Raw genomic sequence first — 14,607 nt, forward strand, 5'->3', positions numbered from 1 at the left:
AATCCCTAGCCATGCTAAGGCTTTAAACATCAGAAAGGAGACTAGAATCATCCTCAACAAACAGCGTTTGAAGAAGCAGACACCATTGATTTGCCACCTGGCTTGTTTTGTACTTATTCTGACAGCTCCCCTCCCTGCTCTTACATCTTGCACAACAGTTTCTTTTAAGTAGGTTTCCTTGCATAAATCAATTAGCACATGTAAATGAGCATGCATGCCTGAAGGGGGGGTTGCGGAGGCGTCCCCACCCCACCCCACTGCCCATTTCCTCTAGGAAGGATGGCAACTTATATCCACAAGTCAGCTTGGCATGCCCAGAATTGGACCTATGATTCTTGAATCCCAGGCGAAGTTTGAAAAAAACTCTCAGTAGAAAGGAGCTAAAGGTGAGAGAGACAGATAGTGCATGATTAGACAAAATTGGCAGGATCGCTTATTTTTCAATTCCTCCACTCTAGGCATCGTTCGGTGCCAGTTTCCTGTAGGGCTTAAGCTGGGAATAATGAGCATAAGGTAAGATAGTGAATGCAAACCTTCTTCAGAAATTCAACTCCAACCCACAACAAAAGTTTGAAATGTTGGGTGGGGGGAAACACTGGTAGCCATGTATTAAAAAAAGAAAAAGATTTATATTCCGCCCTTCATAATAAGATCTCAGGGCAGTTCACAGAGTCCATAGCCTTCCACGTATTGGGACCTCAGCTTGTTCAGTTTCAAGATGGGCACACACAGCCCCATCGTTCAGCCCGGACACTGAGGTCCAGCGTTGAGTGCCTTCTGGTGGTTCCCTCACTGCGAGATGCCAAGTTACAGGGAACCAGGCAGAGGGCCTTCTTGGTAGTGGCACCCGCCCTGTGGAACACACTCCCACCAGATGTCAAAGAGAACAACTACCAGACTTTTAGAAGACATCTGATGGCAGCCCTGTTTAGGGAAGCTTTTAATGTTTGATGCATTACTGTATTTTAATATTTTGTTGGAAGCCATCCAGAGGGGCTGGGGAAGCCCAGCCAGATGGGCTGGGTATTATTATTATTATTATTATTATTATTAATAATAATAATAATAATAAAGTCCTGTGGTTGGCGCCTTGGTATTGGAGATTGCATCTAACCAACTATCTGTCCCAGCTGAAAAGGCGATGGGTCCAACAGCTCAGAGGCAGAGCAAACGAACTCCGAGATCTTCAGCAAAATTCCCAGCATGCCCAATTAAAATATCCCCATTAGCAGAGCTTAAGAGAGTCGTTGCATGTCCAAGGAGGCCACGCTGAGCTGGAGAGTTATCAAGGTCTATCTAATCTGCTTCCAGCGTGGCCTGACTCATACATTTATGTAAGGCACCATCATACATCCATGTATAATAATAATAATAATAATAATAATAATAATAATAATAATAATAATTTATTTATACCCCGCCCATCTGGCTGGGCCTCCCCAGCCACTCTGGGCGGCTTCCATAGAAACCAAAAATACAGTAAAATATCACACGTTAAAAACTTCCCCTGTAGAAAAACATAAAGTGGGCTCATCAGTTGCACATGTTAATTCATTTGAATCTGTGTTAAATAGTTTAGCTGCATGGTGGGGGTGTGCATGCAAAACGACTGTTGCTTAACAGAACCCACAGGCAGCGTCCTCTGTACCCATAATATTGACTCCAAAATCAGCCGTCTAGGCTCTGTTTTGCTTTGGGAGGTGTGTGTCGGGGGCAGGAATCACTTCTCAAAAGGCTGTGCTGTGTGACATTTTTTCCCTTTCTTCCCACCAAGCACTGAATGTCTTGCTCGCCAAGCTCAGGGACATAAAACGCTGCCTTTGTCCAGGTTACGTGTAGGCGGGCAACGCACAAGTTTCCTTGCTCCCTTCCTCCACCTCCGCTTCAAGGCACTTCAGTCGAGAAAACTGTTCTTTCAATCCCTGGCTTCTGTCAAACGATTTATCACTCAGTGGTGGCAAATTAAGGGATGGCTTTGTAAGTGCAGGTAAATAGGGACTTAAGAGTAGGGGCCCTCCACTCCCCAGGTGTGGCAGCTGCTAAGTTGGAAGGCTGGAGACAGAAGTCAACAAGACAATAAGAGCCCATGCATTGCATAAAGGAGGTCCCAGATTTATCCCCAACATCTTCAGGTACTGGCTGGGGAAGACTCTGGTCAGAGAATACTGAGCTAGATATGGGCTGTGTTCATCTCCGCCAAGCTAAGCAGTTGGCTCCTTACCTCTCTCGCCCTGACCTAGCCACTGTGATCCACGCGACGGTCACCTCCAGACTGGATTATTGCAACTCGTTCTACGTGCACTTAAGACTGACCCAGAAACTCCAGCGGGTGCAGAATGCCGCGGCGAGACTTCTTACGGGGTCCTCGCTGTGGGATCACATTCACCCGGTGCTATACCAGCTGCACTGGCTCCCGGTGGAGTACAGGATCAGGTTCAAGGTGCTGGTTTTATCTTTTAAAGCCCAATACGGCCCAGGACCCTCGTACCTACAGGACCGCCTCTCCTGCTATGTCCCACGGAGGACCTTACGGTCTTCAAATAAAAACATCTTGGAGATCCTGGGCCACGGGGAGGTTAGGCTGGCCTCAACCAGAGCCAGGGCTTTTTCGGCCGTGGCTCTGATATGGTGGAACGCTCTGTCACAGGAGACTAGGGCCCTGCCGGACTTGACATCTTTCCGCAGAGCCTGCAAGACAGAGCTGTTCCACCAGGCCTTTGGCCAAGGCACAGTCTGACCCCCTCCTTTGGCAGTCCTCACAGAACTCTAGCCATTAATCTGATTTGAACTGATTTTATAATGAAATGATTTTAGAAAGTTGTATCATTTTACTGTTGTTAGCTGCTCTGAGCCCGGCTTCGGCTGGAAAGGGCGGGATATAAATAAAATATTATTATTATGCTAAGTTGTGGCACGTGGTTTGTTTAAACCAAGGGCAGCCAACGTGGTACCTTCCAGACTATATTTTTATTTATTTAGGAATTTATTTGCTGCTTGCGTTTTAAGAGAGGGGAGGATCTCTAAGTGACCTACAACATATCTTAACATGTCATCAATAAAGATCAAGTACAACAAAATCCCACATTGTAAAACACCTTACGAATTAGGGCATCGTCTTAAGACTCAGAACAAACGCTGCGCATGGAAAACAGCTACAAAGATACATTGAAAATCCCACGTTTTGAAACATCATTACCAGCTAGACAAAATATCCACTTGATAAACATCGAAATAAAGGGTTACAGATGAGAATCAACAAAACAGAAATATTTTGTGGGGCTCCAACTCCAGTCACCCCTGACCATTGGGGATAGCTCAGTTGGTAGAGCATGAGGCTCTTAATCTTAGGGTTGTGGGTTTCATGTTGGGTGAAAGATTCCAGGAGGCTGGACTCAATGACCCTCATGCTCCCTTCCAACTATGATTCTATGATTCATTGCCCATGCTGATGAGACCTGGAGTCCAGCAATACCTGGAGAGTTGCACATTGACTAACACTGGTTTAAACCAAGGTTCAAAATTCACCAGGGCACAAGGCGCATTTCACACCAAGTGAAGATGCCCGGGTGTCAGGATGGCATCTGACGTTGTCACCCTCTGGAGTGCATGCCTGGGGGTTCTTGGATCTCGACTGTTTTCACACACTAGCAACACATCCTGTATAATTCTATCCGTTATCTTTTAGCTGCGCAATTGGAACGAAATCCAGGAACCAAAAGTATTGAAGTTGTATTGACTTTTGAACCATCTGGCTGAAAAATGGCAACTAGGCATTCCATTTTGGCTACTGTAACCCTGGTTTAAGGAGCCGTTCGGTGCCTAGTTTATATATCTGAATTTCTAACGATGGTTGAAACAATGATGTTGCATGACTGAGCTCTGGAGTGCTCCCATTCCGCTTTTCCCTTAGCCCATCCAGGAGTAAGTCTGAACTTAGCATGGTTTGCTACTCTCCAAACCACAATGTGAAGCCAGGGTTTGTTCTTGGCTTCCCACTGGTCGGAGAGAAGCAAAGCAGCAATGCTGGTTCAGACATCAGACAGCCAGTTGGTTGGTTGGTTGGTGGTTTCCTTCCAGCTGGAGGAAGAGAGTTGTGCAAAGAGAAGCCCTTGAACTGCATGTGCCAACATGCAACTCTTGCACATTGTGGTTTAAGCAAACCGCCCACCTTGGCTCAGCATTACAGGCAAACGCAGCCAGTGTAAGGTGTCTTCCTATGTCCTAACGGTGGTTGTGTGGTACCAACCGCAACTCTCCCATCTCAAGAACAGCGGCATCAGCAATCTTTTTTTGTTCACAAAGTTGTGCATGTTTTGGTGCTGTTACTAAACTCCGCAAAACAACCGCCGGAGATAGCAGTGGGGGGAGGGGAGAAGAAATGTGTGTGCTCATCCCAGCCAGCAATAGCTCAATCACACTCCCTTAATGGCATGAAAACGACAATTCCTAAAACCACTCCAAAATATAGAAAATGGGTTCTCACTGCTTATGTCCAGCAGAATCAAAACTATTGCAATTTAAGGAATTGGGTTTTAATCCTCCACCCACCCAACTCCCCTAAACCTGTTAGCATATAGGGGAAATGCTAGCTTTTTCCCTAACATGAGGAAGTGAAAATGCAAGCAGGTATCTGTGCAAATTAACGGGAACATTCTTACAGTGCTTTTTCTGCCTGGCAGTCAGTCTCCGGGATTCATAGAATCATGGCCAGCCAACCTCTGCTTAAAAACCTCCAGGGAAGGATATGCCACCACCTCTCATGGGAGTCTGTTCCACTGCTGAACAACTCTTACTGCCAGAAAGTTCTTCTGAATGTTTAGTTGGAATCTCCTTTCTTGCAACTTGTAGCCATTGGTTCAAGTCCTATCCTCCAGAGCAGGAGAAAACAAGCTTGCTCCCTCCTCCATATGATGGCCCTTAAGGTATTTGAAGATGGCTATCACATCTCCTCTCAGTCCCCTTTTTTCCAGGTGAAACATACCCAGCTCCTTCCAGTGCTCCTCATAAGGCTTAGTTTCCAGACCCTTGGTTGCCCTCTGCTGCACACCTTCCAGCTTGTCAACATCCTTCTTAAATTGCGATGCCCAGAATTGGACACAGGATTCCAGGTGTGGTACTATTACTTCCCTTGATCTGGACACTATACTTCTGTTGATGCAGCCTAGAATAGCATTAGCTTTTCTTGCTGCTGCATCACACTGTTGACTCATGTTCAGCTTGTGGTCCACCAAGACCCCTAGATCCTTTTCACCTATACGCCAGGTGTCCCCCATCCTATATTTGTGCATCTGGTTCTTCCTGCCTAAGTGCAGAACCTTACATTTGTCCCTATTTAAATTCATTTTGTTAGCTTGTGCCCAGATCTCCAATCTGTTAAAGTCATTTTGAATTCTGGTTCTGTCTTCTGCAGCATTAGCTACCCCACCCAGTTCGGTGTCATCTGCAAATGTGATGAGCATCCCCTCACTTCCTTCATCCAAGTCATTTATAAAGACATTGGACAACAAGGGGCCCAGGAAAGAACCCTGCGGGACCCCACTTATCACTTTTTTCCAGGATGACGAGGAACCATTAATGAATACCCTTCGGCTTCGGTCAGTCAACCATCTACAAATCCACCTAACAGTTACCTCGCTCAACCCACGTCTTACCAGCTTCCTCGTGATAATATCACAGGGGGACTTTGTCAAAACAGGGAGAAAGTTCATACCTTCAACCAGAAATGAATGTTGCTGCCAGTTTTACAGGGCATAGTGGATTCATTATTTCTATAAATGTAATTGTAGGTGTGAAATTTGCCAACCTGATGGGAAAATGTCAGAAGGCGGGGGTGAGGCTTGCTTTTTTTTTCACACCACCAGGTTAACTGCAAGGGAGAAAGAGAGCGCTGCTGGGCTGACTAAATTTGGAGCCTTTGGCGTTTCTGAAGAATTGGGAAAAGGTGGAACAAATGAACGCTAAACATAGATGCCGTGGTAATTTGCCAGGTTCCATTTGTGACATAGTTGTGGTGGTGGTGCCCCTGGTGTGGTAAAAAAAATTTCCCCAAACCTTCCTTGCACCCAGTTCTACCCAGTTTACTTTCAGTTGTGGGAAGGATCAGCAGTTAAGATGCCTAAAGTCCTGTACACAGGTTTTTTTCCTGAGGGTACGCAGGGGTACGCATACCCTAAACATTTTGTGAATCTAAGCTTGGCCTCATTGAGGGGCAGTATTTCAATATGAGGAGGAAAATGAAGGTAAAGGTAAAGGGACCCCTGACCATTAGATCCAGTCGTGGCCGACTCTGGGGTTGCGGCGCTCATCTGCTTTATTGGCCGAGGGAGCCGGCGTACAACTTCCGGGTCATGTGGCCAGCATGACTAAGCCGCTTCTGGTGAACCAGAGCAGCACACCGAAACGCCGTTTACCTTCCCGCCGGAGTGGTACCTATTTATCTACTTGCACTTTGACGTGCTGGGTTGGCAGGAGCTGGGACCGAGCAACGGGAGCTCGCCCCATCACGGGGATTTGAACCGCCGACCTTCTGATCGGCAAGCCCTAGACTCTGTGGTGTAACCCACAGCGCCACCCGCGTACCTATTTATCTACTTGCACTGCATGCTTTCGAACTGCTAGGTTGGCAGGAGCTGGGACAGAGCAATGGGAGTTCACCCCGTCGTGGGGATTCGGACCGCCGACCTTCTGATCGGCAAGCCCTAGGCTCTGTGGTTTAGACCACAGCGCCACCCATGTCCCTAAACATTTTTTTAGAAAGAAAAAAGCACTGCCTGTAGATACCAAGTGGAGAAGAGTGGGAGGGAAAAGAGGCAGGATGTACACACAAGAGCATGCATTTAAACCCAGGTGCATCTCTGCACGGCACTGCTTTCAACGGGATACACCCGCAAGCTAATCCACTGCTGTAATGCATGTCAGTTTGTGCAGCTGCTGGTTTTTTGGAAGTAGGGAAGGAAGCCAAGAATAGTGCTAGGTCTGGGAGGGTGAAAGCGGGCACATTGCTGGGGGGGGCATGTTAGGGGGTGGCAAGATTACTGACTTGTTGCGGAAGCGCTGCCCTGTTCCCCACCTGGAAGTGTGCAGCTGAAGCGGCCTCTGGGGCGGCATTTCTTAGCGCCACTAAATTGGATTCTCAGTTTGGCTCTCCCCCTGCCCCACCCTGAACCGCAGCAGGTAGACTAAAGAAGAATGCACAGCCTTTCTAGCAAGGACTAACACCAGATTGCATGGGAGCGGTGCAACCCTGCTGCTTAACAGTGTTGATTATGGCAAACAGCCAGCGTACTGCTCTGCTTCTTTATCCCCCATCACCTCTCTGCGGAAGCCCCAGTGCAACTGGTGGGACTCAACTCTGAGCGCCTGACTTCTAGACCGTGCAAACTGCCCCCTCATCCGCCCCCATCCAGCAGCAGAGTTCTGCTTTGGCAGCTAGGGGAGAGGCCATCCTCAGCTTGGCTGTGTGGCCACAGCAGGCAGTTCACTGGGCTCGAGGCTGGGGAAAGCAAGGCGCAGTCGGTTTCCAGCAATGCGTGTCTATGCTTATGGGCAGGACCCATCAGTGCTCAAGGTGGCACCTGGCGGGAGATTCGCAGGGGAGGAGAGGAGTGAACAGAGCTCCCTGCCAGCAGCAGCAACAGCAGCGTCCGGCAGTGCCTGGCTGGGCCACTGAGACCAGCTAGAGAGGCTGAGAGCGAGCGCTACAAACTCGCAGGCTGCGCTGGCGATGCTGGGGGGCACTATCGCTGCTCCATCACTTCCTCCTCCTGGGAGGCGCCTGCCATCACCGCTGCTTCCTTAGCAGCCCACTAGAGGGCCCTGGAGCACAGCCTGGTGAGTCTTGGCAAAGCAGGGACCAAATGGGAAGCTGGGCAAAAAACAACAACGTTCCCTTCGCCCATCCGTCCGTCCGTCCATCCCCGGCTCTTGAACAAAACTGGGGTGGGGTTTTTGAAAGATTGGACAGAGATAGAATGTGGGGGGGATCAAGAGAGAGAGATTTCTAGTATAATAATAATAATGATGATGATGATGATGTTTTGGTAGCTTCTAGTTTAGGAGCCACTTCTGCACCATGCAAATGCATCAATCAGCAATATATCAATCAGGTGGCAATTTAGTGCCACTGCCACAAATGAGGAGCGCCCCCCCCCCCCGTGAGTTCACAATGGGGGTGGAGGGATGGGGGCGGCAGTGCTGCTTTTACCACCTGCGGCAAGATTTACAGCTCTGCCCCTGGCCAAGTAACACCTGCAAACTCGGAGGTTGTTCAGAAAAGCAGAAATATCAGAGACAGGGTATAGAATTTCCAAATACATGAACTGAGAACACAGAGTGAGCCAAAGCAAGAAACTTGAGAGAAGTAAAAGCTTCAGGTTTCTCACATTCCTAGCATTCAAAGATCCATCTTTTAAACACTGCTGTCATTCCTCATGGATGTTTGGGCAGCACATTTTCTCGATGCAACAACAGAGACTTTTTTCCAGAGAAACCACCATTATTGCCAAACACTTTGCTTAATATTCTCTCCCACCGCCTCCCCACCTCCAAAAAAAAATCACTCCTTGAACATCATTTCTTGCTGGCAGTACATTCTAACAAATGCAATGCATGTAACCCTCCTCATTTTGTGGAATGGCGGTGGAGAACATACTTGTCATGCGCTTGCAGGCACTTTCATACAAGACGAGCTCTGAAATCCTAGAGAATGGCTGCCAGCCAGAGTGGACACTACTGGCCTAGATCAGGCATAGGCAAACTCGGCCCTCCTGATGTTTTGGGACTACAGCTCCCATCATCTCTAGCTAAGTGGTCAGGGATGATGGGAATTGTAGTCTCAAAATATCTGGAGGGCCGAGTTTGCCTATGCCTGACCTAGCTGGACCGAACGCTCTGGCTTGGTGTAAGGGAGTTTTATGTGCTTGTATTTGTTCTTTCAGATATTATGTGCTCAAGGTACACAAGCACTTACAGGAAGGAGCACAATGCCTTTTCCAAGCAGCCGTGATACAATGCACAGGAATCTGCGCCCACTCGTTTTCTGCTTTCACAAGGCTAAGGAAGAGGCGGGTGTGCAATTTGCAAAGTACCGATGCTAAACAATGGCTCAAAAAAGATGCGGCTGGAAGGATGCTACTAGCAGCATCCCTAACTTCTACACCAGCCTTCGCCAGCCAGGTGTTCTCCAGGTTTGTTTTTTTAGGCTACGCTGTGGCTGTTGCTGGTTGGGGCTAAAAGATTTATACAGTCTGGAGTTGAAGCCAAATGCCCTACAGGGTTGCTGAAAGCTGTTTTACATGTTCCCCTGTCACCATCCTTGGCCTTAAACCTGAAAGACGTGGTACTAGGATCTGCCACATCACACTGTGGACTATTTCACCCACATACATTTTTAGGTGGTCGCACTGAAACCGAACATGCCTGAGAGCAAAACACTTGCTTACAAACCCATACATCACACAAATACAGAGAATCAGAATTGGAATGGGGGGGGGGGTCCCTTTTGGGTATGTTCAGCAGCCAGCCTGGCTTTGCAACTGCAGAACGCGTTCCAATAATTCTGTAGGCAAATCCTTCGCTTTGAGACTTGGTCCGCCTTCTGGGGGCTCCTGAGCTGGGAGATGCAAGACAAGCTGAAAATTATAGTTACAACTTCTCTGTGCTCAGTTTGCAAGTACTATGCAAACTATCAATAATGGCAAATTGGAGACATGCAATTACTTCATTGACGTTCACGGAGACAGCAGTTGCTCGCTCCGACACTTACAGAAGCCAGTTTGCTATTGCCGTCATTTTGGTTCCCTTTTGGGGTGTCTGTTGCAAATCTTTACCATTTCTCTCTTTCCGCTTCATGCAACACACAGGATGTTTTGTGACTGAGGGCGAAAAGCTGCAGATTGTAGATTAGACTACGATTCCATATACCCATCTTCTTTCCACAAATAAAAGGTTGCACTCAAAAACTGGAGCTGGGAGCCACAAGTGTTTTCATTCTTCCTCTCTCCTTCCCATTTTGCTCCTCCGTGCTGCAGGCTGCAATCCTAAACATACTTTTCCGGGACTAAGCCCTGTTGAGCTAAATTCTATTTGCTTCTGAATAGACATGTATTGGATAGCACTGCCAGTTCCCGGCTGGCGATGCCGCGTGCCAATGAATTCTTGTTAGCAAACTGACGCTGAAATCTTAACTTTCTCCTAAAACCTTTCACCACTGCTCTACATGAGACACAAACCCCTATGATAGACCAGAGGAAGGCATCACCCTGGTTTAACCTCTGGGAAAGTAAGAGCTAGGAGAAGGGAAATTACCAGATCCTCCGATTTAACTCCCCAAAGAAAATCCCCGACCACAAAAATGATCCTAACTCACAGGTATAACAGCTACTGTTGTTCTGATTCCATCATGCATGTGTGGTGCTAGTTCTGCTGTTGATACTTAACCTTGGTTCTTTACCAATTTCCTTCATATCCTCGCCACTTATTCCTCTCCCCCCCACCCTGGTTCAGTCTTGACATTCTGCATTCTCGGGCTGCACCTCTTCCTTCTGCCACCGATCTGTGCCAAAACAGTAAGTGTTTGACTTCCCTGGGCATAGCTCACTTGGTTAGAGCACGTTGCCGATAACGCCAAGGTTGCAGGTTTGATCCCCTTGTGGGACAACTGCATATTCCTGCATTGCATGGGGGGGTTGGACTAAATGATCCTTGGGATCCCTTCCAATTCTATGACTTTTTGGATCTACTCTCTCCCCCCCCCCCTTTATTCTTACATTCACCAACTCGAGCAACTCGTGCAAAAGATATATAGTACAAACCCCCTGTTTATTCTGCATCCAGGCATCTCCCATTGCGGGTTTGGGAAGCATAGCTCAGTCATTATGAGCATGAGACACATAATCTCAGGGTTCTGGGTTCGAATGTCGGGCAAAAAATTCCTGCATTGCAGGGGGTTGGGCAATATGACCCTTGGGGTCCCTTCCAGTGTTTTGACACACTCTCCACCCCACCCTTCAAACCAGCTTCAATCCAATTAAGAAAAACAATGTCCCAACTGCCTCTGAACACCTTCCTGAGCTCAGGAACAAGTTTTGGGAACCAGAACTGAAGAGGGCTCACTCGTCCTTTTCCACAAAAGTCACAATCCTGCTCCAGTTTGCTCCTCTGAGCACGTCCGGACGAAGGGTGGCTATTTAAGGAGCATTCCTTCTTATTTGTTTGTGCAGAGGTAAGAGGACCCATGGCGTCAAAGTTCCCCCACGCCTGCCAGTAAATGTTCCCATCACTTTCCTTATCGCAAGAAGCCTGATCTGTTCAGGAAAGCAGGTCTGTTGCACAAGACTTCCTAATCAACGCCCATGGAGAGACCTGGATTTGCCAGTATATGGCTGAATCCCACCCAAAAATAGCAGCCAGTCCAGAAGAGCTCTTTGTTTCTTTAAAGGGGAAAAGGGCACCTTCTTTTTCCTGCTCTTGCCGATGTTGATCAGTCGAAAGTGAGCAGACCTTGACAATCTACTGCAAAACACGCAGAGATCTACCCGTTCAGCCCCATCTACCTTCTGTCCACCCCTGGTGCTTGGGTTTAAAGGCATTTGCTGAGAAAGCTCCTGGCAACCTCCAGGTTAGCTGTCCTGAACCTATGCACAGTTCTCTACACAGTTCCTTCAAATTTCTGCACACTCTCCTTACATCAGCCCAGACTCAGCACTCTCCCTTGTGCTCCCCAGTCACCTGCCCCTGTGCTTGCTCTGAAACAGAGGTTTGGATGCCCATCCGCCCACCTCCATCCTGAATGCTGTAGTTGAGATTCCTGCATGGGGTTGGACTAGATGTCCTTCAGAGGTCCCTTCCAACTCTACAATGCTATGATTCTTCTGCTTCTACCTCATCCTTTCCACCGCCTCACCTCTGTTCCTTCCACCCCTCAAGCCGCCATCCAAAGCATGCTTTCTTGGAAGACAGCCCCGGTAAAATCAACAGGGCTTACTTTGGAGTAAATGTGGCTTGCAGCCTACTCTTTTTGCTCCCCATCTCTGCTTTTTCCCTTCTGCACTGTGACACTTCCACACGCCCCTGCTCCAAAGGCTGCTGCCAGAGAGGGCCAACAGCGCAGGGTTGTTGTTGTTGCTGCTGCTGTTTTTAAAGGGCCAGACAAACATATGCAGGTAACATTATCAGAAACAGGTGAACCAGAATATCCATATCTAAAGGAATAGCTCTGGTGAGGGGAGGCTACAGCTCTTGCCCCTTTGAGCTTCCCAGGAACAAATGTCGGGAGACCCCCGGCACTGGATCAGGCAGTGGGATCATTATATCATACCTGCCTTACAGCGAGTCACATCTAGCTAAGTATCGCCTACACTGGCTGGCAGCAGCTCTCTGGGGTCTCAGGCAGGCTTCTCTCCAAGCCCCACCTGGAGATGCTGAGGAATGAACCTGGGACCTTCTGCATGCCAAGCACCAGGGCTTTTCTTCAGGAGGAACTCACAGGAACTCAGTGCCGGCACCTCTCAGGTGGGTACCATGCCCATTCTAAGAGAACGAGGGCGACTGCATTCATGGTGAGTTCCGGCACCTCTTTTAAATAGCACTGCCAGGCACGGCTACCGCTTTGCCCTCCAGCTATGTCGGCATAGCTCAGTTGGTTAGAGCATGGGGCTGATAATGCCAAGGTTGCAGGTTCGATCCCCATATGGGACAACTGCATATTCTTGCACTGAAGTGGGTGGGTCTAGATGACCCTCAGGGTCCCTTTCAACTCTATGAATTCTATGAATGCCTCTTTTCCTGCCTCCTTTCCAGCCCCTCAACTGTAACCCGCTTCTTCCTGCCCAGCTTGTGGTTCCTCCGGATCCACAGCTGTCAACTTTTCCCTTTTCTTGCGAGGAATCCTATTAGGAATAAGGGATTTCTCTTTTAAAAAGGGAAACGTTGACAGCTATGCGGATCCCTGCCTTCTGTCTCCCCGTGCCTCGGGTCCCAGCACCCTTTCCCTCCCGGCCCCCCTTGTCCCCCTCCCTTGCTCCTCCCCACCGCTCCCCCTTCTCCCTGCGCCCTCGGGAGCCGGGACGGCATCCTTCCTTCGTACCCGGCCACCGCGATCTCCTTTTCCTGGGGCGGGGAGAGAAGCGGGAAACCAGCCCGTCTCCGCTGCGCTGGCAAGTCCGGCGCAATCCACGCGGCTCTTGCGCTTACCTGTCCGCGGCGCAAAGATCCGAGGCGCTGCTGCCGCCGCCGCCGTCGCAACTGCTGCTTCTCCTCCTCCTCCGCGCGCGCGCAGCCGAGGCGGAAAGAATCGGCGAGGCAGCTTTAGGAGGCGCGGGGCGAAGATCCAAAGCGCGGGGCGCGCAGCCTTCCGGAGCAGCGAAGCCAGCGGGAGACGACGACTCTTCACGCGCAGCCCCGGGCACCGCGCAAAGCTGGCAGCCGCTGCGCCTCGATCGTGGCACTCGAAGCCGCGCGGAGACTTCCAGGAAAGGGGGCGGAGTGGAGAGCTGGGGCGGAGGAGAGGCGAGCAAACCCCACCCTCGGGCTGGGGCGGGGGGAGAGCTGTGCGCGGCGGCGAGCCCTCGGGCGAGCGGCAGCCCCACGTCGGGGTCGGGTTCCTCCCTTGGCGATCCCGGCGCGCCCTCTTCCTCTCCACCCGACGCCGTCTCTTGCCGGGCGCTTCGTTGCGAGTGCGGACGAGGCTGCCGGGGTTGGCGAAGTTCCCTGGCGCTGGAGACTCTCTCCGGGAGCAGAGGGCTCTCAACGGCCTTACTTTTCCCGCCCCGACCTGGCCCCAGTGATCCATGCGAAGGTCACCTCCAGGCTTGACTACTGTAATTTGCTCTAAGCGGGGCTGCCCTTGAAGCTGTCCCAGAAACTCCAGCGGGTGCAGAATGCTGCAGTCAGGCTCCTCACAGGGTCTCTGCCATGGGAGCATATTCACCCAGTGCTTTTCCAGCTGCACTGGCTCCCGGTGGAGTACAGGGTCAGATTTAAGGTGCTGGTCTTGACCTTTAAAGCCCTTCGTGGCCTAGGACCCTCGTACCTACAGGACCGCCTCTCCCGGTATGCCCTGCAGAGGACCTTAAGGTCCATAAATAGCAACACCATAGAGGTTCTGGGCCCTAAGGAAGTTAGATTAGCTTCAACCAGAGCCAGGGCCTTTTCAACATTGGCTCCAGCCTGGTGGAACGTTCTATCTCATGAGACCAGGGCCCTGCAGGATCTGATTTCTTTCCGGAGGGCCTGTAAGACAGAGTTGTTCCGCCTGGCCTTTGGCTTGGAGCCAATTTGATTCCCTCCCCCTCTTTCTTTTTTCTTTTCCCTTTCTCCTCCTGTGATGAGGCTGCATTTTAATATTTTAATGTTTCACTATTTTAATTGTTGTATTTTAATCTTGTTTTTAAGTTGTATTCATTCAACTTGTTTTTATTATTGCTCGTTAGCCGCCCTGAGCCCGGCCTTGGCTGGGGAGGGCGGGGTATAAATAAAAATTATTATTATTATTATTACTGCCCTGAGACCTCTGGGTATAAGGCGGTATATAAACCCAATAAATATAATAATACTGCTAGCCCCAACAGCTCGGTTCCGCCACTGCAGTTGGAGGCAGCAAGATCCGCT

At 49.6% G+C, this 14,607-nt stretch overlaps 1 protein-coding gene across 1 annotated transcript in view; it reads right to left on the reverse strand.

Annotated features, from left to right (window-relative positions):
• The window catches only part of LBHD2 (LBH domain containing 2), a 52,792-nt gene extending 39,331 nt beyond the window's left edge, over window positions 1-13,461 (reverse strand). The window contains exon 1 of the mRNA XM_081916241.1: window positions 13,192-13,461. The gene's annotated coding sequence lies outside the window, so the exon portion shown is untranslated. The remainder of the gene's footprint in view (window positions 1-13,191) is intronic.
• Window positions 13,462-14,607: the final 1,146 nt, after the last annotated feature.

The sequence above is a fragment of the Podarcis melisellensis genome (assembly GCF_964234715.1).
Source record: "Podarcis melisellensis genome assembly, chromosome: 1".
In the NCBI taxonomy this organism is placed as follows: Eukaryota; Metazoa; Chordata; class Lepidosauria; order Squamata; family Lacertidae; genus Podarcis; species Podarcis melisellensis.